Source organism: Antennarius striatus, chromosome 10, assembly GCF_040054535.1.
Source record: "Antennarius striatus isolate MH-2024 chromosome 10, ASM4005453v1, whole genome shotgun sequence".
Classification (NCBI taxonomy): domain Eukaryota; kingdom Metazoa; phylum Chordata; class Actinopteri; order Lophiiformes; family Antennariidae; genus Antennarius; species Antennarius striatus.
This window is the reverse complement of record NC_090785.1, coordinates 23,380,178-23,405,897: the sequence shown is the minus strand read 5'-3', so window position 1 is coordinate 23,405,897 and position 25,720 is coordinate 23,380,178.

The following is a 25,720-nucleotide window of genomic DNA, read 5'->3' as shown; positions in this document are numbered from 1 at the left end:
TCACGCTGTCACAAACCAATGTCTATTTAACTATTTACATTTCTAGTATTTTTTAACCACACTTTTTTCAATATAACATTTCGAACATAAATAAATATTAACAATAAACGTACAGCCCTGCCTTGTCATCAGTACTACTCATCCTGAAAGAGAGCTTCGGAGTAGGAACACCCCATGAGGCCTGTGTTTTCCAGTGGTGTGCTGCTGTGGGCTCCACTAATGGCAGAGACGTGTGAGAAGGACTGATACGCCTGGCTTGGGTGGACTGATTGGAGAGGCAACGGGTATGACATGTGCCCTCTTTCCTGGTAGGGCATGTAGTGTCTTGGCTGAGGTGGAGGTGGACGAGGTGGAGGACTCTGTATAGATTGCTTCAGCACAGCAAACCCTTTAGCAGCTGATGCACTGAGCAGATTTAGGGTTTTTGCAAGTGTATTAAAGCTTTCCGCCGACCGTTTTTCTGATTCCTCAAACACCTCCAAAAATCTTCGCTGCGTCCATCGATCTTCCTCTATTGCTTGCTGCGACCGGGCCTCAGCCGACAGCTTCCGCTTCAGACGCTCATGCCTGTAGCTTTTCAGCTTGGCATTGAAAAGAGATTTGTAGGTTGTTAATTTAAAACAATGGTATCATATTTTGTGCTCTTCCATTTTGCATCATGACAAAGAATCAGCGATGTGATTTGAGCCAAACCAAACAGCAAACATTTACAATGAATGATTCAATGAAAATACATGCCTGCAGTGCATCTCTGCACTGTTGCCCTGCATGTGTCACACTGCTGTCTGCATTCAGGGCCTCCATGGTGGACGAGTCAGAAGTGGCCGAGGATGTGGACGGCGAGGGAACAGGAATGTTTTCCAACAGGTCGGCGGTTTCAATCCCAAACAGCAGGGCTGTGGTGGCGGGAGAACCGCCCCATATCTCCTCGCATAGTTCAAAATACAAAAGGACGACCCGCCCAGACCCGCTCCTATGTCCTCTGTCGATGGCCTGGCGATATTTACCCTGAATCGTCTTCAATTTTGATGCGAGGACAACACGGGTTAAAGCCCCCCCTCCATGTGGAAAGTCATTTGTTCCCTCCGCGGGATATTTGTCCATATAAATGTCCAGTATGTCCGCATACTTCATTTGACATGACTCCCAGTCCATGTTTTCAGCAGTCTTGCTGACTTTGTACTCCAAAGTTGAGTGTAATAACAATTCCACCACCTTGTCTGTCCAAACAAACGTTCCTGGCGCCATCTTTTAATTTCTAACGGAAGTGACAACAAAACACAGAGGATTCCTATTGGATACAATTTGACTCAATACTGCCACCACATGGTTTGGCATGCTTATAGCCGTCTTCGAAAACGCACTGGACGCAAATCGTTTTCGATGCATTTTTAAAAAGTTGTGTTTTTAAAAAAATCCGTCATCGTGTGGGCGGGGCCTGAGTTTGACAACATCGTGTCCAGCAATGAACTTGAAATGGATATTCTGTGATTTTTTGAGAAATATCCTTATAAGGGCTTAATATAAACATACATCATTGTTTTTTCTGATTAGATTCTTTTGTTAGTTTTTATTTGTCATGTGGTTGGCTGTGAGCCCTATTTCAGCATTGAAGCACACCGTGATTAAATAACCAAAATTTTACTTTCAAGTTTGACCCAAACTTACCTTCAAGGCTGCACTTTGTTAGACTTGTTAAAATGTTCAGTTCATGCTAGTAACCAATAAAATGTCTTCACACTGAAGAAGAAATCAAGAGCTTGTACTGTTTATTTTTATAGCACCTCCTGACATCACAGTACTACAAAATGAGAAAATGTTTTGTGCATTCACAAATGTCTACGCTTTATACATGCAACTTGTCGAACACATTCCATCAGTGGTGAAGATCCTCTTACTGAGAAAAATTCATCAAGAATGTGATCTACATTGATTTTAGTATTAAATACTTTGAAGTACATTGTGAGATTTTTGCATCAAAATATAACTGACTCATAACAACAATGTAATAAATAAGACAGCAACTGAAATGCACATCAGCAGCTCACAGTGCCGTCATATAACGTGTTTCTATGTTTGCCCTCTCATGTACAGCATGTCAACCCCAAAACATTCCAATTGAGGATCAATACCTTTCTGGCAACAATAAATGTTAAACTTAAATAGATGCAAGAATAGTGTCTCTCAGGTGCATGTACAAGTTCAAAGCCTGGGATGGATCTGTTGGTGGAGTCAGATGGGATTCAGCCATTATAATATTACAGTTCACACACATCAGGATCACAAGGTACAGTCAAGCTAAAGACACACTCGCTTTTTCACTGTTGAATATGGTCCTCCTCAACAGGAGAAAGACAGTCTCTTGTCCCATAGAGTTCAGGTAAGGCACTCATAGTATTGGGACGACCACTTTGAACATTCTGTTCTGTGATGGAACTTGTTGAATGCCTTTATATTTTAGGCCGATTTCAAAATAAAACTCAATAAACCGCTCATATGGGTGGGTGTCCTCCATTGATTTTCCTCCTTAAAGCCAAAATGACCCGGAAGTATATTTACCTGTAGTTTTGCGAGATCTCGCAAAGATGGAGCTTTTTTTGTAACTTAAGGGGCTCCGTAGGTCTTGAACCGGCCACCCTCCAGTCTCCAGCACAAGGCTTAGTGGACTGAACTATCCATCCAAACCAATTAAACTCGTATCTTAGGGTACTGCTGTAATTACAAAAGTACTTGAACACAGAAAATCATAAACTCACAAGGAAACTTGTGCAGCAGTGGTGAGTCATGCTGTGTGAATATTCTGGAGCTTGTTTCCAGAAACCTGGAAATGTTTGGTAAAACGCAAACTGACAGGTGTAGGGTGACTGAAGTCACTGATAATGTGAGATTCCTTGTTGCTTCTGAAAGTGGTTTGCATGTTAGTGCAGTTTGTGAACACACACACACATGTGCTGCTCTAATTCTCATTTTGAAACTCAGATTGCTTGCATTTACCTTAAAGGTTGTGCATGATGTGAAAAATGTCTGTTCAAAACTCAACAAAACTACAGTAGCATCTTCCTTGGAAAATGATCTCTTCCGCTGGTCTGTCTCACTTTTATTTTTTTGTAAACGTTAAAAATATGTTTGTGTAACAAGTGTCATTACTGTCCAGGTTATTCCATATCAAAATTATATGTTACCAGAGGTTCTCGAGAGACTATAATCTTTGAAGCAACCACATGTTTTGCCAAAAAAAGAGCAACGATGGGCAAGAAAATCAAGAAAGAATGATGAAAAATGATGTGGCCGAATCAACAGAAAATAAAAGAAAAATAATGTAAAAATCCCCCAGTTGTTTTCCTAGTTTTAGTTCTGAAATGTATGATCTTTGACTGTTTCCTGTTTACTCCCTGGGCGGTGATGTTTGATGTTTGTGTCTAAGGAGAGCGTCTGTGCAAGGATCTGAGCGTATTCCTGCTTGGTATGAAGATGTGTGTGTGCAGCTCAGAGGGTCTTTGAGCATGGGTGACGCTCAGCAAAGCAGGTAAATTGGCTTGTAGCTCATGTTCACAGATGGTACCTGTCACCATCAAGCCTGTTCGTTAGCAAACAATCTTGACACATGTTCAAACTGAACTGTGAATTAACATTAGGTCAGCTGTAACGTTACAGTTGTATTTCTATCCACTTATCGTCTTATCTCTAATTCTCTTATCTTTTAGGATATGTTTGTTTTTCTCAATAAATTTCACCCAGCCCTTGTAGTTTGCTGTTCTTCCATTCCCTGCTGGCCCTTTTATTTAAAATATATTAATTTAATGCCTAACACAATGACATGCAATACTAGTTATGGCTGCAGAGCTCAGAAGTTCAGAATATCTAAATTCTCACTATGAGTTTCTACAGTTTGACATCATGCCGGAGTAGTTTTGAGAAGTCTGTGTTCTTTTCCCAGCCATTCTAATGATGTGGCCCACTGGTAGCTATATACCTATATACTGTGTATATATATATATATATATATATATATATATATATATATATATATATATATATATATATATCTGTGTGTGTGTGTGTGTGTGTGTGTGTGTGTGTGTAAATCCATGTTTAATTCAGGATATTCAACCACCTTTTATTTTGTTAACAGCGCGTCTAGCGTTGTGACTGCCGATACTTTTATTTTCATTTTGAAATATAGCAGGTGCACCATGGGTAACCTACAGCAGAGAGAAGATGGTGTTGCGACTAACATTTAATTAACAATTAATTCCTCTGTATGGGTGATTGTTCTCAGGAATGAATACACAACTGAACCATCCACCTCAAATACTGAGCCATTCCTTATCCGACCAGCAGAACAGGGTGGTCACATTGGTGGCGTGACTCGTTGATTCTTCAGTGGAGCTGGTGCTTCATTGTCATTACCCAGGGACTGTCCTGCTCCGTGGATTCAGGTAGGTCTCGTATTACAACTGAGATTCAGTAGTCACATGGAAAGGTTCTGCTGCAAAGGTCTGCCGCTAATGCTGCTCGACCCAAATCAAACAGGCAGTCCTGTACTGACATTTCTGTGGCAGGTGGGCTACAGCTAAAGCCCATGGTTAACAGTGGCTCTATGTCATGTTCCCTGAATGAGGCTGCTGAGGCTCGTCCCCAGCAACGCAACCCTGACATGAAACAGTACCCTGCTGATAATATTGTTGTTGTGGGTGCTGGCGGACATTTTGTCACACCTAAAAAGGTGTGTGAAACAGTGGTGATTGTATATGGCTGTTCATTCTGATGTCCACTGAAGAATTGCAAAAGAAAATCTAGGGTTGCAGGACCTGGACCTGGATTCCTGCACAGTGTCAGACGACTGGAGAGACAAACTTCTGTGATTTATTGAGACCTATGAGTCAGTCTTCTCGCGACACAATTTGGACTGCAGTGAAGCCACAGACTTTGTCCAGGGAATACACCATGTTTAAGAAAGCCATTCCGCCTTCCTTACCGCCGGGTACCGCCTAACCACTATGAGAAGCTGAGAACTGTCCTCGGAGAGATGGAAGAGGGAGACATCATCCGTAGGTCACACAGTGAATATGCAACACCTGTGGTTCTGGTGTGGAAGAAGAATGGTGACCTGCACATTTGCACTGACTATCCTTGGCTCAATGCAAAGACTGTGAAAGATGCATACCCACTTCCTCACCAGTCTGATGCCCTTGCTGCACTTGGAGGGAACATCTTTTTCTCAACCATGGATTTTGACGTCTGTGTTTAAGAACACCGTTCCTGATGGTTTGAGTTGTGAACCATTGGCTTTAATCAGTGTGTACAGGAACCTACCCACCAGTTCAAGTATACTCTGGACTTAGTCCTGATTTATGGGATTGAAATTGAAGAGTTAGTCATCTTTCCTCGTAATCCTATCCTTTCTGACCACTGCCTGATAACTTTTGACATTCGGCTATTGTGTAATTCTCCTCCTGCAAAAAATGTTTGTACTAGAAACTTATCAGATCATACTATTTCTAAATTCAGGGAAGAAATCCCAAGTATGCTTAATCTAATCCCACCACTGAACTACACAGCGGGTCATTTTCTGAACTCAGTTAATGTTAGCCCATCTCAAATTGATGAGTTTGTTGATGTTACTTCAGACTCTCTGCGAAAAACCTTAGATTTAACTGCTCCACTAAAAAATAAGACTATAAAACAGGGGATGCGAGCTCCCTGGTTTAATTCTCATACCCACCAATTAAAGCAAGAATCCCGACAACTTGAGAGGAAATAGCGTTCTACTAAACTAGGAGAACACCGCTCTGCGTGGCATGATGGTTTACATAAATACAGGAAGGCACTTCGTTCCGCTAGAGCAGCCTATTATTCATCATTAATGGAGGACAATAGAAACAATCACAGGTTCTTGTTCAGTACTGTATCCAGACTGACAAAGAACCACAGTGCATTTGAGACTAGTATTCCATCAAGTCTCCACAGCAATGATTTTATGAATTTCTTCAATAATAAGATCCTGCTCATCAGAGACAAAATTAATGGAGTCCTGTCCTCAAACTCTGGTCCTTCTTTAGGTCACTTAGATCCAGAAAACACAGCTGACTCCTGAACCCGTTGGTTCTATGGAGGTCTTTTCTCCAATGCAGATCAGTCAATGATTAAAATATTCTCCTCAGCTAAACCATCCTCCTTGTCATGGTTCTGTTCTGTTTGTGTGCTTTGCAGGTCTGTAGTTGTGAAAACTTATTTTCTCTTGACAGGTCAAGCTGTGCCAGAGGGTGTGTCTGGATCGTAGCGGGTGACGAGCAACACCAGTTCCCACTCTGCTCATCAGCCTCATTTTAAAAGGCCTGGCTTTTCCTTAATAGGTTGCCAGATTATTTCGTCCTGTGTTCGTGATGCTAGTGTTCCTAGTTTTCTCGCTGCTACATGCTCTTTTCAGTGTTGTGGATTTTTGTTAATTTTTGCTCTGTTGTTTCGGTTTCATTGCTCACTTGTGTTTTTGCCTGAGCAATAAAACTGTTAATTTTTACGTTTGTGTCAGTATCTGCTCCTTGGGGTCCAGACTTGTACTACCCGTAACAGAATAATCTGGCCACCATGGACCCCGCAGAGACTGATGGCATCCGGCAGGCTTTGACTTTTCAAGGGACCCTTGTTGGAGTACACGAGAGAGCACTTCAGGAAATCAGGGACTCTCTCAGCAAACTCAGCAACAGTGTGACTCAGCTCGACAGCCGCTTGGATCAGTTCACTGTACCCAGCCAGCCAAGAGAACCTGTTTCAGATACTTCGAGAGTTGCCTTCACCATGAGTTTATTGTCCAACAAAGCATCTGCTTGGGCTGTAGTTATGGCTAATAAGTAATTCACCCATTTGCAGTAACTATATGTTGTTCACTGCCTTGATGCTGAAAGTTTTTGATCATCCTTTACAATGAAAGGAGGCCAGTAACTGACTCCTTTCCCTGCGTCAGGGCTCAGAACCTTTTTCTATGTATTCCATAGACTTCTGCATTCTTGCAGCGGAGAGTGGCTGGAATGAGAGCATTACAGGGGGTTTTTCTTCGTGGGTTAAGTGACGAACCCTGCTCAGTTTGTGGTGGAGGTGGATGCGTCTGATTCAGGGGTGGGAGCGGTCCTCTCCCAGCTTTCCAGCTCTGACCAGAAGATGCATCCCTGTGCGTTCTTCTCCCGTCGGCTATCCCCAGCAGAGAGGAATTATGATGTGGGGAACCGGGAGCTGCTGGCGGTGGTCCTAGCCCTTCAAGAGTGGAGGCACTGGTTGGAGGGCTCATCTCACCCGTTTGTGGTATGGACCGACCACAAGAACTTATCATACCTCCGTTCCGCCCGCAGGCTCAACTCCCGTCAGGCCCAGTGGGCTTTGTTCCTCAGCCGCTCTAATTTTATGCTCACCTACCGGCCTGGGTCTCGTAATATCAAGCCTGATGCTCTATCACGTCAGTTTGCACCATCAGTGGAAGATTCATCTGAGGACACTATCCTGCCCTCTTCCTGTGTGGTGGAAGCAGCCATGTGGATCACTGAGAGGCTCGTTCAGGAGGCCCAAGTTGGTAATCTGTTGCCTGAGGGCTGTCCACCAGATCGGCTGTTTGTGCCCCCACCTGTTCGAACTCCAAGTTAGCCTGCTACCCAGGCTTTCATCAGACTCTGGCTCTCCTTCAACAGCGTTTCTGGTGGCCTTCTCTGAGTGCGGATGCTAAGGAGTATGTCTCCGCTTGCCCTGTCTGTGCCCGCAAAAAGATGTCTCACCGTGCCCCTGCTGGCCTTCTTCGCCCCCTGCCTATTCCTCATTGACCGTGGTCACACACAGCGGTGGATTTCGTCACTGGCCTGCCTCCGTCGGAAGGAAATACGACCATATTGACTATTGTTGACCATTTTTCCAAGGCTGTGCATTTTATTCCATTGTCAAAATTACCTTCTGCTTTGGAGACTGCTGCTCTGCTTGTCGAACATGTTTTTAGGTTACATGGCATTCCCCAGGGCATTGTGTCCGACAGAGGTCCACAGTTCTCCTCCCGGGTGTGGAAGGCTTTCTGCGAGGCATTAGGGGCGTCGGCCAGCCTGTCATCTGGTTACCACCCACAGACCAACGGCCAGACGGGACGGGCTAATCAGCACCTGGAGGCAGCTCTTCGTTGTGTGGCATCTCAGAATCCTGTTTCCTGGTCCACCCATCTTCCCTGGGTCGAGTATGCCCACAAATCTCTGGTATGCTCAGCTACTGGTATGTCCCTGTTTATGGCCTCTAACGGTTTCCAGCCCCCACTCTTCCCAGCTCAGGAGAACGACGTGGCAGTCCCCTCTGTACAGGGGCATCTCCAGCGTGCTCGGCGGGTCTGGCATGAAGCCCGAGCAGCTCTCACCCGTACTGCCGCTCGAAATCGGAGATTAGCAGACCGTCGTCGCACACCAGCCCCCGATTATCAGCCCGGCCAGGAGGTTTGGCTGTATTCTTGGCCCTTCACCTCCCGGCAATTGTTGGATGTACGGAGACGGGTTAGGGGTTTTCAGTACTTGGTGGATTGGGAGGGGTATGGTCCGGAGGAGCGTTCATGGATCTCTCGCTCCCTTATGTTGGACAACGATCTCCTGAGAGACTTTTACGATCGGTACCTGGACAAGCCTGGAAGGCTGCCAGGAAGTGTCCGTTGAGAGGGGGGTACTGTCATGGTTCTGTTCTGTTTGTGTGCTTGGCAGGTCTGTTATCATGAAAACTCATTTTCTCTTGACAGGTCAAGCTGTGCCAGAGGGTGTGTCTGGATTGTAGCGGCTGACGTACCACACCAGTTCCCACTCTGCTCATCAGCCTCATTTTAAAAGGCCTGGCTTTTCCCTAAGAGGGTGCCAGATTATTTTGTCCAGTGTTCCTAGTTTTCTCGCTGCTACATGCTCTTTTCAGTGCTGTGGAATTTTGTTAATTTTTGCTCTGTTGTTTCGGTTTCATTGCTCACTTATGTTTTTGCCTGAGCAATAAAACTGTTTATTTTTAGGTTTGTCAGTCTCTGCTCCTTGGGCTCCAGATTTGAACTACCCGTAACACTCCTGTCTGTTAGATCCAATTCCAACTAAACTCATCAAATAAGCCCTACCTTTACTTAGCAACCACCTCCTTAATATAATTAACATGTGATTATCTACTGGATATGAACCACGGTCCTTTAAAGTAGCTGTAATCAAGCCACTTCTCCAAAAACCTAACCTGGACCCTACTGTTCTAAATAATTATCGACCCATCTCAAATCTCCCCTTTTTATCTACGATCTTGGAGAAAATAGTCGCTAATCAGGTCTGTGATTTCCTTAAATCCAACAGTTTATTCGAGAATTTCCAGTCAGGTTTCAGGGAACATCATAGTACGGAAACAGCACTTGTCAAGGTTAGCAACGACCTTCTAACCGCTTCAGACAGAGGACTTGTTTCTATACTGGTTCTCTTGGACCTCAGTGCGGCGTTTGACACAATTGACCACAATATTCTTCTGGCACGACTGGACCAAACAATTGGTATTAAGGGATCAGCACTGATGTGGTTTAAGTCCTATTTAACTGACCATTCCCAGTTTGTTCACATTCATAAAGACTCCTCCCAGCCCACTACAGTTAGCTATGGAGTTCCTCAAGGCTCGGTTCTTGGTCCAATACTGTTTATCTTGCACATGCTTCCTCTGGGTAATTTGATAAGGAAACATTCCATCAGTTTCCATTGTTATGCCGATGATACCCAATTATATCCCTCGATTAAACCTGATGAAGTCAATCAGTTGTGCAAATTACAGGCGTGTATCAAAGAGATCAAAGATTGGATGACCAATAACTTTTTGGATCTCAATTCTGATAAAACTGAGGTCATTGTGCCCGGCCCAAAAACCATTAGGGATGTAGTGCCAAGTGCCACACACTGATAATGTTGGGCTTGAAGGAGTAGTTTGTACACAGCCTCTACACACACAGAGAGAAGAAGAAAGTCCACTATATTATCCTTCAATGGGGAAATTGTCTTTCTCACTCTACGCTACAGTTGCATGCAGTTACATATATGGGTAAGGTTATTCATACATACATAGTTAAATACAGGCCCCTGAACACAACACACTAGGGGCCTGTAGGCATGCAACAAAGGATAGTCTAGTTTTTTACATGGGTAGGAGAAGGGTCAGACCTTCAAACCGGATAGTTTGTGAAATGTCAAGGCAAAGAGTTGATGAGACTTTTTGTGTTACTGGTTCTACCATGTGTTTGTGTGTTTAGCTGTGAAAACGTTTTCCTTTCCTTGTGTTGATTTTCTCCTGGATATTTTCCCGTGAGGGGCTCTGTGATCTGTATGTTTTTGTTTTGTTTGGCATGTTCCACTCCTGTGACAGAATACCCAGCCTTCTTGGAGTCCCTGGGAGGGGTACTGGATAATGCTTCAACTGGGGACTCCATTGTTCTCCTTGGGGACTTCAACGCTCACTTGGGCAATGACAGTGAGACCTGGAAAGGGGTGCTTGGGATGAACGGCCTCCCCGATCTGAACACAATTATTGTTCTGGTACAGGACTTCATTGCTAGTCACAACTTGTCCTTGTTCAACCACGGGGATGTCCGTAAGTGCACATGGGACCAGGACACCCTAGGCCAGAGGTTGATGATTGACTTCGTTGTTGTATAATCAGGCCTCCGACCGCGTGTGTTGGACACTCGAGTGAAGAGAGCAGCAGAGCTGTCAACCGATCACCACTTGGTGGTGAGCTGGATCCGCTGGCAGAGCAGGGGGCCAGACAGACTCGGCAGGGCCAAACGTGTTTTGAGAGTCTGTTGGGAACGTCTAGCAGAACCCTCTGTCAGAGGGATATGACAGGGTCACATCCAGGTGGATTTGATCCATTACATGTGAGGAAACACCAACCAGGGTGCCACTGTTCTATACCAGCATAAAATTGGTTTCACTGATTGTGCAGTAAATCAGTTCAGATTACAACACTAACTAAGCTGTAATTCGTTTTAAAATATATACCCATAGCGCTAGTTTAGAGCATGTTCTTTGTCTGTAAGTGTGAATGCTGACTATGACACATGTTGTTGGCATGTCAATCACCTCTTTTGTCTGTTGCTGATGATCAAAAGGCGAAGATTAATGGCCTGAATTTTCTTGAACCATTTTTTGTGGAGTGTGTTTTCAGAGAAAGACTGACAGCTGGGTTCATCTTCAGTCTCGCTGTTTCAGCTTTGTCAAATGTCAGCGAGCAGGCCGTGGGCTATTACTAGCAGTCACATGCACGCACGCACACACACACGCACGCACGCACGCACGCACACACACACACACACACACACACACACACACACACATATACAGAGAGAGAGAGGCTGATAATACAAAACAGGTTGCCCCAATGTGGGCATGACCAATTTATAAGAATACATGCCAACACAATATGGACAAAACAGGCACAATTTTAACGAGATATGGCATTTTATAGATTGTTTAATACAAGTAATGATGTGTTTTTTGTAGCACCAGCTCATCAGGGATAGCATATGGCTACTACATGCAGCTGGAAGACAGAAAGGACCATCTGTTAGGTGTAATCCTAAAAAGATCATTATTTTCTAGGTCTGTGTGTTGTGTTAATGTCTGTCATCATGTATTGTCCATCCTCATATCATCTTAGAAATATTTGATTTTCATTTAAACTGACATGCAAGCCAAGTCTGTTTTTTAAAAAAAAAATATTTATGATCACCACTGTGATCATGAATATGAATTTCTACTACTTCTGTTCCATGGGTAATTCACATGCAGTCATCTGTTGATGACATCATCTGCATCTTTTGCACTGCATGAAATAGACATGTTTTAAGTCCCTGCCATTAGTTGTGGACAGGGACTGTTGCATTAAAACAAAATGTATAATACATTTCTGACTTCAAACTTCTTTTATCTGTAGTCATAGAGGTAATCTATGAAAAAATAACTGTACATGAACAAACCAGTGGAAGACTGCTGTTTAAATAGATTTTACTTGAAGTTTGATTCTTTAACTTCTCCATCGTCTTAGAAGTGTAATCTGTCATCCTTAATTAAGCCAGTGGCGTTTTACACCAATATACCAGCTAATTATTTTAGAGGATTCAAAGCTTGAACTTCATATATTTTTCTCACACATTTTCTCCATGTCCTTATATCCCCCCTTCTAGCGGTGCCCCTCTGCAGCTGCTCTTGTATTATTCATTGGCGCTATCCTTATGCCTCTCTCTTCATAGAGTGACATGTCTTTTAACAGGGGGCCTTATTAGGCAGCTCAGGGATAGATTCCCCTCCTGCACAATTATATGCTTTTCTTCCACAGTGGAGTGCATCTGCAAATCTGTCTTTGCCTTTTTTTTTCACCTCTATCTTCTCCCTGTCTCTCTGCCTTTTCCCTTCCCTGACTCTCACTGACCCTCTGGGGCAGTTTCCCCTGTGTCTCTTGTGCTTAGGGTTTTCCACTTTCCTTCCCTTCTCAGTTCATCTCTGCTCTTATGTTGCAGTCCAATTGTCATTTAATTTTCAAATAAACTCTTGAAATAGAGCTCATCATTAAGTATAGATTAATGCATGACAAGCTGTAAGCTATATCTATGATAAGCAACTAACTATGTTTAGGCAAGCGTGAAGCTGCCGATAAATCAGACTAGAGCAGAATAGAATACCTTTAATGTCATCATATACAAGTGTACAACAATTTTTTTTAAGACAAATCTCGGTGCAAAAAAAAAGGACTGAGGTGCAAGCAATAAGTGGAAAAACAGAACACAGGTACAAGAAACAAGCAATTATAGAAATATATTTTCAACGAGCCGTCAAAACTGTACGAATGTACTGTGGAGCAGTGGACTCAGTATCAGTAAATGCAACGAATATGATGCACAGAGTACCTTAGTGTGAAGGACTTCCAACGGTGTCTCGTCAGTGACTTTCGGAGTACTGTGTTCAGTACTCTGATTGGACTTAAATAAAACATATTGGTCTGTCTAGAAGTCTGGGCTTTAATGGACCAGTACCTCTTCCCAGAAGCCAGCAGTGACAACAGGCTGTGGGCGGGGTGTGAACTATCACAGGTGATGCTTGTGGCCCCACGCAGATATCTGGTGTTGTAGGTGTCTAACAGAGAGGATAGCTGTACACCTATGACCTTCTGTTCTGACTTCCTGACCCTTTCCAGAGACTTCCTGTCAGTCAGCTGGTAAACCAAACCAGGATGTTGTTGGTGAGGATGCTCTCCACAGAACACCTTTAGAAGGACAACAGCAGGTCCTGGGATACACACACACACACACACACACACACACACACACACACACACACACACACACACACACATATATATATATATATATACACTGTACATATATACAGTAAACTGTATATTAGGGCTGTCAGTTTAACGCGTTAATTAGATTAATTAATTACGCTGCAAATTAACGCGCTATAAAAATTAACGCAATTAATCGCGAGTGGCAAGTCGATGCGCAAGCATTCTAATTTTGTCCCATTGAGGGACCCGTAGGTTGCAGTGACGTCACTTCCTATCTGCACCACTAGTCAGAAGCAGAGTGACTGATGACAGAGATGGACGCGACACAGGAGAGCGAGGCAAGACCACTGGGACCTTTGGGAGGAAAGTTTATTTCTAGAAAGAACAAAGACGGACTATCAGCAAAAACACAGTGATTTGTACCTTTTGTAAAAGAGAATGTTCATATCACCGAAGCAGCTCCAGCCTAACGTATCATTTAAATGCAAAACATGTCAAGGACAGAGTTGTCTGTCGTCAGTTCCTGTAAAGTTAGCTTACCCTTTTAAAGGAAATGCCTGTTGCAGTGGTTCTTAACCTGGGTTCGATTGAACCCTTGGGGTTCGGTGAGTCGGTCTCAGGGGTTTGGTGGTCAAAACAAAATACGATGTGTCGGGTGTTTTGCCTAACATGCACGAATCACTGTGTACGTTTGACACATCGTGTCAATTCGTGATGACACGCCCCCCTTAGCCATCACTGGCTGCAGGTGATCACATGACGCTACATCGATTAGCCTACCTGTTCTACATGGGATTTTGCGCACGCAGTAGTCGATTCATGCCTGTCATGATGGTACATCATCTGATTGCTTTCTTAATATTTTAATTCATACTAACTATGATGAACAAAAAAAGAAAGTTGTCGGACGAATATGTGCAACGTGAATTTACATGTACTGAATAACGGAACGTGATGGGAGTCAGCGTTCTGAATGATTTGAATGTCAAGTTGAGCAACTCTAGTCTGGCTCTGGTAAAAATAAAGGAACACTTCCTTAAGCTGATGGAAAACAACAGAAACAGACTTTGGTGTAAAATGACATCAGAGTAACACTTGTAAAGGTGAAGCCACACATATCTAAACTGGTCTCTCTATAACAACAGCAGAAGTCACACTGATTTACAGGTAGATCATTTCATGTGAGTTCATGCATTGTCTTGGTTTTGTTCTTTGAAAAAGGTGACATTAATGCAAAATTCATTGAATACACCAGTAAAACATACACTTATTTTTTTAATTTTGAAAAAAAAAAAAATTTTACTAAAGAAGGGTTTGGTGAGTGAGCATATGAAACCTGCAGGGTTCGGCACTGTGACGGAGCGGTAGAGACCGCGCCGTCCATCACCGTTCATCTTCGCTCCGCGCGCCTCTCTCTCACGCAGGAGAGCGGCTGCAGCGGACCTGTCATTTTTTTCTGGAAGGACCGCAGGAGCGCGGTCCCGCTCAGACTGTTTTACATACAGTACATTCGCGGGTGAGTTATCCACCAAACTGTTGCGGTGGTGCGTCGGGGGTGCACACCCGGCGCCCATGCGTGCTTCCCAACTACAAACGCTCACCTGTGGATGCGGTGTTGCTCTGCCTCTGGAGTGGGCCAAACCGAGGCTCTACTGAGGTGACTCTTAAATACAGGTAGTCGTCGACTTACGACCTATGCAACTTACGACCGACCGACTTTACGACCACAATGTCCGGGCAACGCGGGCATTCCCTCCAGCCACAGTACTCACGCTCTGAGACGCCCGCGCTCTCTTCAGTCACCACGGTGCACACACGCTGTTCAGTCACACCGTGAGATCAATAGCTTAGGAGGCTGTGACGGAGAAATGTATGAATGGCGAATGGAAAAACTGTCAAGCGTTACGTGAACTCTTCTGCTGGATTTGAAACTGACGAAGAACTTGATCAGATTCGGGAGAAAATAGTGAAACTGGCAAAAAACTCACGAATGATCGCGCTGTATGAAGAACTGATCGCGCTGGAAGAAGAAAGAGTGGAAGAAGAAGAGAGAAGAGAAGCAGAGAAAGAAGAGGAGGAAACAGAAAAAATGTCCACCACCAAAGGCTTGTCAGAAAGCTTTTCCCTGTTAAATAAACTCCGTGCACACTTTGAAGAAATGGACATAGAACATAGAAACATTTGCAAGGATTGAACAGATGGCAAACGACGCTTTCCGTCCATATCGTGAAATTTATGAGGGGAAAAAGAAACAAACAATTCAGACAAAGCTCACAATGATTATGAAAAGATCGTCTCCCGCTCCCACCAACCCACACGCTGCCCCAGCTGACGATCCGGACGACCCCCAGCCAAGCACCAGCGCTGCTGGATTGAATTTTCACTTAAGAATCGATTTACGACCAAGTCGTGTTACGACCGATCTGTCGGGACCAATCGCGGTCGTAAGTCGACGACTACCTGTAGCGCATTGTGGCGCGCTACTGAGGCAGGACTGTACCACTTGGTACGTTGTTGAACTGTTTTGTATTTTGTCGACTTTTTGCTTTATGTAAACAGCCATATGAGGGGCATTTATGTTTTATTCTGTTCTGGTTTTATTTTGTAAGAGGTTTTTCTGTTTCTAGGTTATTATATTAGCTATTGTAAGAACAACCCTGTCAATTAATGTTGGTATGCCAGGGGAGCGGCATGGTGTTATTTAAGGGCTGCATTTTTGTTTCATGAAAGTAGGTGGTAGTTGGAGTTGGCATTGGTAAGAGTCGGAGAGTTAGAGTTGCAAGGAGCTATAGTGGAGCAATTTGTAAATGGTCATTGTTGTGGATTTCCTCTGTATATACTTCCTTTTGTTGCACTGGGTTTTGGTTTGGGACATTTTATTTCCACTGTAAATATTTTTTCACTGGTTATTGTGGTGTGAATAGAAACCCCACCAAAAATCGAACTTTTGCGGCTGCGCCATCAAGTTATTTCTTTACGGCATACACGAACCCGTCACATTCGGTGTCAGAAGTGGGATGGCCAGCCGAAGGAAAAGACGGTCGCAACAAAAGAAGTTGGAGCCAGAGGAGGCAGAATTGGCTACCACGGAGGAAGAAACACAACCTTTGGGTGAGCTCATTGGTTTAATGAGACATTTTATGGAAGGCCAGCAGAGGAGAGACGAGGGGTTCCTGGCAGAGATGAAAGGACTCCGGGCTTCGATGCCAGTACCCCAAACGGCCGAGTTGAAGCCTGCAGTGCACAATCTGGCGCCTGCAGAAGCTGTGTCACCAGCTGAAGGATCGTCCATGAGCCTCCGGCTGGATCTACCAACACCTGCTCCACGACGGGCCCGCAGCTCTCCCAAAAACCCTCACAGGATGCACGTGAGTAGCAGAGACGAACTTTACAGACTTGAGGCGAGACCATACGGCGACCCCAAAATTCCCCCGTACGTGGCTGGAGAGGATATCGAAAGCTACCTCCTGCGCTTTGAGCGCTTGGCCAAGACGTGGGGATGGCCGCAGTCGGAGTGGGGGTGCCGCCTGGTGCCATTGCTCAGTGGAAAGGCGCTGGAGGCCTACACAGCAATGGACGAGGAGAGGGCCCACCAGCACCCTGACCTGAGGGAAGCGCTCCTGGCCAAGTTTGATGTTTCACCAGAGACATATCGGCAGCAGTTCCGGTCCAGTATGGTGCCTCAAGGAGAGAATCCAACGGAGACTTACCACCGCCTGAAGGGACTCAATCGGCGCTGGATTCGGCCTGAGCAGCACACGAAGGAGCAGATTGGTGAGCACAGCATTCTGGAGCAGCTTCTGCGTGTCCTGCCGGCCGACATTTGCACCTGGGTGAAGGAGCATGAGCCTGCAGATGGGCTAGCAGCGTCCAAGCTGGCGCTGCAATACATCAATGCCCGACGAGGAGGCCCAGCAGCACACCCAGGCGGTCCAGGTCGACAGTTCCAGGCGCAGCCCTGACCAGCAGGCAGAGGAAACTACCAGCCATCCTCGAACCCCAGCTCAGCAGCCAGTCAGCAAGGTACCGGTAAGGAGCTAATCTGTTTTTATTGTCAGCAGCCAGGGCACAAAGCCTCTCTGTGCCCACTCAGAAAGGCGAAGCTTACTGGTGCTTGTTACACTCCGCGAGCTGAGGAGGTAAAAACTGCAGCACAACGGCAGCGTTTTAAGGTCGTTGTCATTAATGGACAGCCTGTGAGTAAGCTTATTGACTCTGGTAGTTTTTTAACCCTGGTACGGAGAGACTTGGTGCCCACCGGGGTGATTGACTGTAGCTCACAGGAGGACATTATGTGTGTGCATGGCGACAGGCATTCCTACCCCACGGCAGAACTGACAATTGTGGTGGAAGAGCAGCCGTATTTGATGACTGTGGGGGTGGTGGAGAAGTTGCCTGTGGCTGCCATTTTTGGATGGGACCTACCGGTGCTGCTAGATGTACTGCGGGAAGAGGGGAATGAGGACATGGATGGTGTGAAGGCTCTGTCAGGACTCGTGATCACCCGAGCCCAGGCTAGGGCTGGGGTGACTGCTGAGCAAACCAGGGTCCCTTGTTTGGACCCACTTCCCACCTTGGACAGTGACCTGTTTGAGGGAGGGAACAAGTGTCAACGGAAGTCTCGCCGGCAGCGACGATTTGAAAAACGACTGAACTCGCGGGGGCCGGACTGTAAGGAGGGGCTTTTAAAGGACATGTGGGAGGTGCCACAGAACATTGGGACTGTACAAAAGGAGGATATGTCTCTAAAGCCATTGTTTGATAAGGTGGTTGCGGGGCTGGATGCGGAAAAGGGCAACAAACAGTGTTTTATTGTAGAAAATGGTGTTTTGTATGCTGTGGCTGATGGTGTTAAGCACCTAGTGGTGCCTGTGTCCTGCCGACAGATGATCCTACACTTGGCACACACCTTGCCCTGGGCAGGTCATCTAGGTCGGAACAAGACCTTTTTACGCATGAGTTCCCGTTTTTATTGGCCCTCCATGTATGCAGATGTTCAAACGTACTGCAAAACATGTCCCACATGTCAAAAGACTGCTTATGTGCGCCAGTCAGACCGTGCTTTCCTCCAACCAATGCCCATAATCTCCACCCCCTTTTGGCGCATAGCAATGGACATAGTTGGCCCATTGGTAAAGAGCAGTAGGGGGCACCAGTACATTTTAGTTGTGTCGGACTATGCCACGCGGTTCCCAGAGGCATTTCCCTTACAGACGGTCACTGCCCCACACAGTTGTTTTCCAGGGTCGGCATTCCCGAGGAGATCATGACGGATCAGGGAACCAACTTCACCTCCCACCTGCTGCAGCTCTTCCACCGCCAGCTGGGAATCTCTCCAATCAAGACCACCCCGTACCATCCGCAGACGGACGGCTTGGTGGAGAGGTTCAACCAGACGCTGAAGAAGATGCTGCAGAAGTTCGTAGCAGACACTGGGCGGGACTGGGACCGATGGTTACCCTTCCTCTTGTTCGCATACAGGGAGGTTCCTCAAGCCTCCACCGGTTGCTCGCCGTTCGAGCTGTTGTATGTCTGGGAGGTCCAGGGGCCATTGGACCTCCTGCGGAAGACGTTGGAGGCGCCTTCGTCTGCAGCCGGTGATCGGAGTGTGGTCCAGTTCGTGCTGGAGATGCGGGATCGGCTGGCAGAGTACGGGGAGGAGGCTGAGGTCAACCTGTGAGAGGCCCAGCAGTCCCAGAAGGCGTGGTACGACAGACAGGCCCGACACAGGGAGTTCCAGCCCGGCCAGAAGGTCCTGCTCCTACTGCCATCCTCCACCAGCAAGCTGCTTGCTAAGTGGCAGGGTCCTTACACCGTCCTCCGGAAAATGGGTCCTGTCACTTACGAGATCCACCAGCCAGAGAAGAAAAAGGTAAGGCAGACGTACCACGTTAACCTGTTGAAGGAATGGAAGGAGGCTCCTGTTCCGGTTCCTGTGGCATCCCTGCTGGTGACGGAGGTGGACAGTGAGGGGGAGGAGGAATCATCCCTGGCCAGCGTCAACCAGCCTGCCGAACCAGCTCTCGACCACCTGTCTATGGTCCAGACCAACCAACTTGGCGAGGTGTTCCAGAGAGTCGCCAAGCTGTTCGCCGCCAACCCGGGGAAGACTGCTCTGGTGGAGCACATCGTCCGCCTGAAGGAGAGGGGGCCAGTCCGCCAGCGGTCCTACAGGGTGCCACAGCATCTGGTGGAGAAGCTCCTGAGGGAAGTGGAGGAGATGCAGCGCCTGGGGGTGATCGAGCCATCGCAGTCTGAGTGGTGCAGTCCAGTGGTCATCGTGGTGAAAAAGGATGGCTCGCTCCGCATCTGCATCGACTTCCGGAAGCTCAACGCCATGTCGGAGTTTGATGCTTACCCGATGCCCCGGATCGACGATCTTCTGGAGAAGATTGGCCGAGCGAGGTTCATCACCACCCTCGACCTCTGCAAGGGCTACTGGCAGGTGCCCCTGGAAGAGTCCAGTCATCCATACACGGCGTTCCAGACACCTGCTGGGCTCTTCCAGTTCACCGTCATGCCCTTCGGTCTGCATGGACCTCCTGCCACTTTCCAGAGGCTGATGGACCGTGTCCTGTGGGGGGGTGAAGACTGCAGTGCTGCCTACCTGGATGATGTGGTCATCTTCAGCACCACCTGGGAGGAGCACTTGCAGCACCTGGAACGAGTCCTGAGCAAGATCCAGCAGGCGGACCTGACACTGAATCCGGCCAAGTGTCAGTGGGCCCAGGAAGAAGCGCAGTATCTCGGCTATCGGCTGGAGCATGGAGAGGTCCGGCCGCAGATGGACAAGGTGGAGGCCATCCGCAGCAGTCCGCGGCCGTGCACCAAGAAGCAGGTGAGGTCTTTCTTGGGCCTGGCTGGCTGGTACAGGCGGTTTGTTCCCCAGTTCGCTCCGCTGACCGCCCTCACGGCGAAGGACCAGAGGAATCCAGTCACCTGGAGTGAGGACTGCGAGACCGCCTTCCAGACCCTGAAGACCTGCCTGTGTTCGTCACCTGTGCTGAGGAGCCCCGACTTCAGCCAGAGGTTCCTGGTCCAGACTGATGCGTCGGCCGTGGGACTGGGAGCTGTCCTGACCCAAGGTGCGTCAGGAGAGGAGCAACCGGTTTTGTACCTGAGCTGTAAGCTGCTTCCACGAGAGACTAGGTACTCCACTGTGGAGAAGGAGGGCCTGGCCATCAAGTGGGCTCTGGAGAGCTTGCGGTACTACCTGCTGGGGTGGGAGTTTGACTTGGAGACTGACCATCGAGCGCTAACCTGGATTAACTCGATGAAAGAACACAACAGTCGTCTCACCCGCTGGTACCTGTCCCTGCAGCCGTTCCGGTTCCAAGTCCGCCATCGGGCGGGCAAAACCAACGTTGTGGCGGATTATTTATCAAGGTTGCCGCACATCGTCAACCTCGGGGAAGAGGAGGATAATGTGACGGAGCAGTAGAGACCGCGCCGTCCATCACCATTCATCTTCGCTCCACACGCCTCTCTCTCGCGCAGGAGAGCGGCTGCAGCGGAGCTGTCATTTTTTTCTGGCAGGACCGCAGGAGCGCGGTCCCGCTCAGACTGTTTTACATACAGTACATTCGCGGGTGAGTTATCCACCAAACTGTCGCTTTGGTGCGTCGGGGGTGCACACCCGGCGCCCATGCGTGCTTCCCAACTACAAACGCTCACCTGTGGATGCGGTGTTGCTCCGCCTCTGGAGTGGGCCAAACTGAGGCTCTACTGAGGTGACTCTTAAATAGCGCATTGTGGCAGGACTATACCATTTGGTACGTTGTGGAACTGTTTAGTATTTTGTCGACTTTTTGCTTCATGTAAACAGCCATATGAGGGGCATTTATGTTTTATTCTGTTCTGGTTTTATTTTGTAAGAGGTTTTTCTGTTTCTAGGTTATTATATTAGCTATTGTAAGAACAACCCTGTCAATTAATGTTGGTATGCCAGGGGAGGGGCATGGGGTTATTTAAGGGCTGCATTTTTGTTTCATGAAGGTAGGTGGTAGTTGGAGTTGGCATTGGTAAGAGTCGCAGAGTTAGAGTTGCAAGGAGCTATAGTGGAGCAATTTGTAAATGGTCATTGTTGTGGATTTCCTCTGTATATACTTCTTTTTGTTGCACTGGGTTTTGGTTTGGGACATTTTATTTCCACTGTAAATATTTTTTCACTGGTTATTGTGGTGTGAATAAAAACCCCACCAAAAATCGAACTTTTGCGGCTGCGCCATCAAGTTATTTCTTTACGGCATACACGAACCCGTCACAGGCACCTCCAACAAGGTTAAGAACTACTGGCCTGTTGGCATCTTGCTATTTAGTTTCCTTATTTAGAGACATGTTATACTATTCATTGTGAATTGCTGTATTGGGTCAGCTTTATATTCATTTTGATTGAGTCTGCTTATGTGTCTATTTGAGACTCAGCCTTATTTTATTTCTGAATTTTATTTATTTTATTTAACTGTATTTGTATTACATTTTTCAGAAATACACCTGGCCTAATTGGTTTGCTGATGTGCTTGGCCTTTTTTTCTTTTGAATTTCATTTATAAAGCACACTTAACCAATAAAAATGTGGATTTCAAATATTCTCTTCTTGGTGTATTCTACTGATCAGTCATGCACTACAATTTTGTAATGTCTCAGAATTCAAAGTCTTTATTTGGGGGCCTTTAGCAGGTATGATATTAAAATGTGATTAATTAGATTAATTAATTAAAAATGATGTAATTATTTTTTTAATCACCTGACAGCACTAATATATACAGTATAATGTATGTATGTATATATTAAGATCAAAGAAGAGCAAATATATAAAATGTATTGCATATATATATATATATATTAAGATCAAAGAAGAGCAAATGAAAAGGTCAGTACGTCCCAAATATTATTGCAGAAGGACAAACATTATTATTAGTCTGGCTTTGATCTATAAGTTCCGCTAGTAGAAGCATTAAAACATCAAAGGAAGTTCATTTTGTTTTCATTTTTTCATGTCAGTTAACTGGTTCCTTTATGAATCTCACTGCAGGTTATAAACACACACATCTGTGTGTTTTACTGAAGATCACACAGGCAAATCAAATTCTCAAATGGCAAAAGCACAGGAATACTCACAGTGGAAAAAACAAAAAGAAAGATCAATAAATAAGTATGACAAGGAGTTCTGGATGCAGGAATGCTGTAAAAAAAACATAGAATTAGACAGTCTCAGACTACAGAATACATATCTTGAGCAAGAGTTGAATGACAAATTGAATAGTGAAAGAGAACTCAATGACAAAGTAGAAATCCTTGAGAGCGAAAAGCAGGAATATGTGAAAAACATATCTTTCTTGGAAAGCTATGCTAAAAACAAGGAAGATGACTGTGAAAACCTCCAACACAAACTAGTTGAAGCTGATGCAAACTGCAAGAAAGTAATGATAGAAATGGAGGACCTACGCAAAGATCTTACCTTGAGCTTAGGAAAGCTTAACAAGAAGCTGGCCCAAGAAACTGAAGCACACTGTAGCTTGTTAGCGATGCAGGAAAAAAAATATGATGCCAGGATGACAAAATTAGAAAATGATCTGAAGAAGGAGCATCATGAGATTGTAGAACATTTACGAAACCAGCTCAATGAGAAAGAAGAAGAAATTGATCTGCAAAAAATGAGAATTCAGTGCTTATCCTATGATGTTGACGAAGGAAATATGAAAAATTTTCGCAATGAAAGGAAAATAAAAGAGTTACAAAATGAGATTACACTGATTGAAAGGAAGGACGACTTTACTTCCAGAGTGAAAGAACTGGGGAATAGTATTGCAGAACTATCCAAAGAAATAATTCAAAAAAAAGAGGACATCATTGTCTTAACAATTGAGAAGGCAGAAATATGGAACAATTGGTGTAAAGAACAAGACAAAAATGCTGTTTTACTTGCTCAGTTGGAGCAGGCGATAGAAAAGAACAAGTAAAAGGAGAAGAGACTACCTGAAATATAATTATTAGGGATGAGCGAGTACACAGCTATCTGTATCTGTATCTGTATCTGTTCAACCAAATAGATTATCTGTATCCGTATCTGTACTCAGAATGGGCGGGGCTTAAAGCGGAAGTGGGTGTGGTTTGACAGGACATGGGTGGGGCTTAAATCACTACATTATTTTAAGTCTAAAATTGATATGGATTAATCACAAGTTGCTATATTTATTGTTTATTTTAAAACTATTTATAGAACAGCCTCAAATTAATGATTTTGATCACAAAAGTAACAGAACAAGTTTTTTTTTATGGAACTGAGTCAGAACATGAATATTCTTAAGTCTATGAATGAAAATTTACGAAGAGCCTCAGAATTGAGATTCAACTTTTTTGATCACAATAGTAACGTAACTATATATAGAAGGACAACACAAACACAAAATGCACTGATGAAGTGCATGCAATAGGAAATTATCAACTACAAACTGCATGAACAAGAATTGTCATACATAACAAAACTTTTTTTTTCTTTTATTTATTTATTTTTATAATCAAACTGTTGTTTTTTTAAATTATTTATTTTTAGCCCCTAATGTTCTTGCCATTTTTTTTTCACATAAAGTTAAACAATGTTGATTGCGGTGAGTGTGTGTCTGTGTGTGTGTGTTGTGTGTGTGTGTGTGTGTGTGTGTGTGTGTGTGTGTGTGTGTGTGTGTGTGTGTGTGAGCAGTGACGGGCAGCTACTTCGAGGTGCACCCCTGAGCAACTTGTAGGGAGCAGTACCGTTGCTTAGGGGCACATCAGCAGTGCTCTGGGGTGCACTGACACATCACATTGCCAGCTCACACTCCAAATGATTTTTGTCCACACCCGACCTTGAACTGGTGATTTCCCGTGCCCAGTCCAAGACCTAGTGGACCGATTTGATGTATGGTCAAAGCTATGCACTAACTTTGACGATACATCAAATCTAGTGCGTAGGTACGTCAAAGCACTATCTTTGATTTATGGTCTTACTCACACTGGCCTTCTCCCTCATCTTTCTATCTTATCCGGTTCCTAAGTGTGCAACAGATGAAATTTGATCTTGACCTTGATTTCTCAAGGTCAAGGTCATCATCTCATTCTCATCCCCTTTGCTGCCCGAGTAATGTGCTTCTTGTTTCCTCTTTCTGCAACGGTTGCAAAGATATTTGGTGGACATACGGACAAACGGACGGCGCACACACAAACACTGACAATTACAATACATCACCGCTTTGGGGGATGTAATTATGAAGGAAACCGTCCTAAAGATCTATGTGGAGAGATATGAGGATGACCGACTGCATTGCATCATCGTTGGCACTGGCCCTAAAAAAATGCAATCCAGAGTTTGTCTAGACCTAGTTAAGATTGATGAGATCAGTCTTCTCATCATCTTAATTTGGATACATATGCAGCAAATTAATCCCAAACTGACCATCTCAAAAAAATGTTTGGATGTTCCTTTTCTGAAACATGAGCTGAATGCAATCATGTCATTCACAGACCTTTTTCCGCCTTGCAGGTTATGAGTGTTGTTGGAGTCTATCCCAGCTGACTACGGGCAAGAAGCAGGGTACGCTCAGGATGTGTCGCCAAACAAAATATTTTGTAGTTTCCTCAAAGAAGCTGACACAATTTAAAGAAATCTGAAGAATAATTGGGAAAATTATGTTCTGGTGTGGACATTATATTTTTGACCATTTTTATAACACTCAAATATAATTGTGATGTTTGTTTGGTAATTTCATGAAGGCTGGAATCAGTAAACATATATGTTAATAATAACGACTATCAATGTACACTACAGTGCGCCCTTGTTCCTTGGGTTGCAAGAACCATACGGGATTCACAAATTCAGAAATAGAGTGACAACTATCTTATTATTTACGGTTATTTAAACATTTATGACCCTCTCTATACTGATTTTAAACCAACTTATATCTGTATTCCCTTTAAAACACTCTGATAGACTGTTTAAAGCAATGTAGCCGCAAGAGGACAAATGTAGCCGCAAGAGGACACAAGCCAGTGTCTTATTGTGCCGGTCCCAAGCCCGGATAAATACAGAGGGTTGCGTTAGGAAGGGCATCCGGCGTAAAACTTTTGCCAAATCAAAGATGCGAATCAAACCTATGACTTCCATACCGGATCGGTCGAGGCCCGGGTTAACAACGACCGCCATCGGCGCTGTTGACCTACAGGGCGCCGGTGGAAATTGGATTACTGTTGGTCGAAGAAGGAGAGGAGGAAAGTGCGTTCGCACGAAGAAAGAGAAGAGGAACACCAAGAGTATAGGACTGAGAGTAGGGACGTTGAATGTTGGAACTATGACAGGAAAAGGTAGAGAGTTGGTTGACATGATGCAGAGGAGGAAGGTAGACATACTGTGTGTCCAGGAGACCAGGTGGAAAGGTAGCAAGGCTAGAAG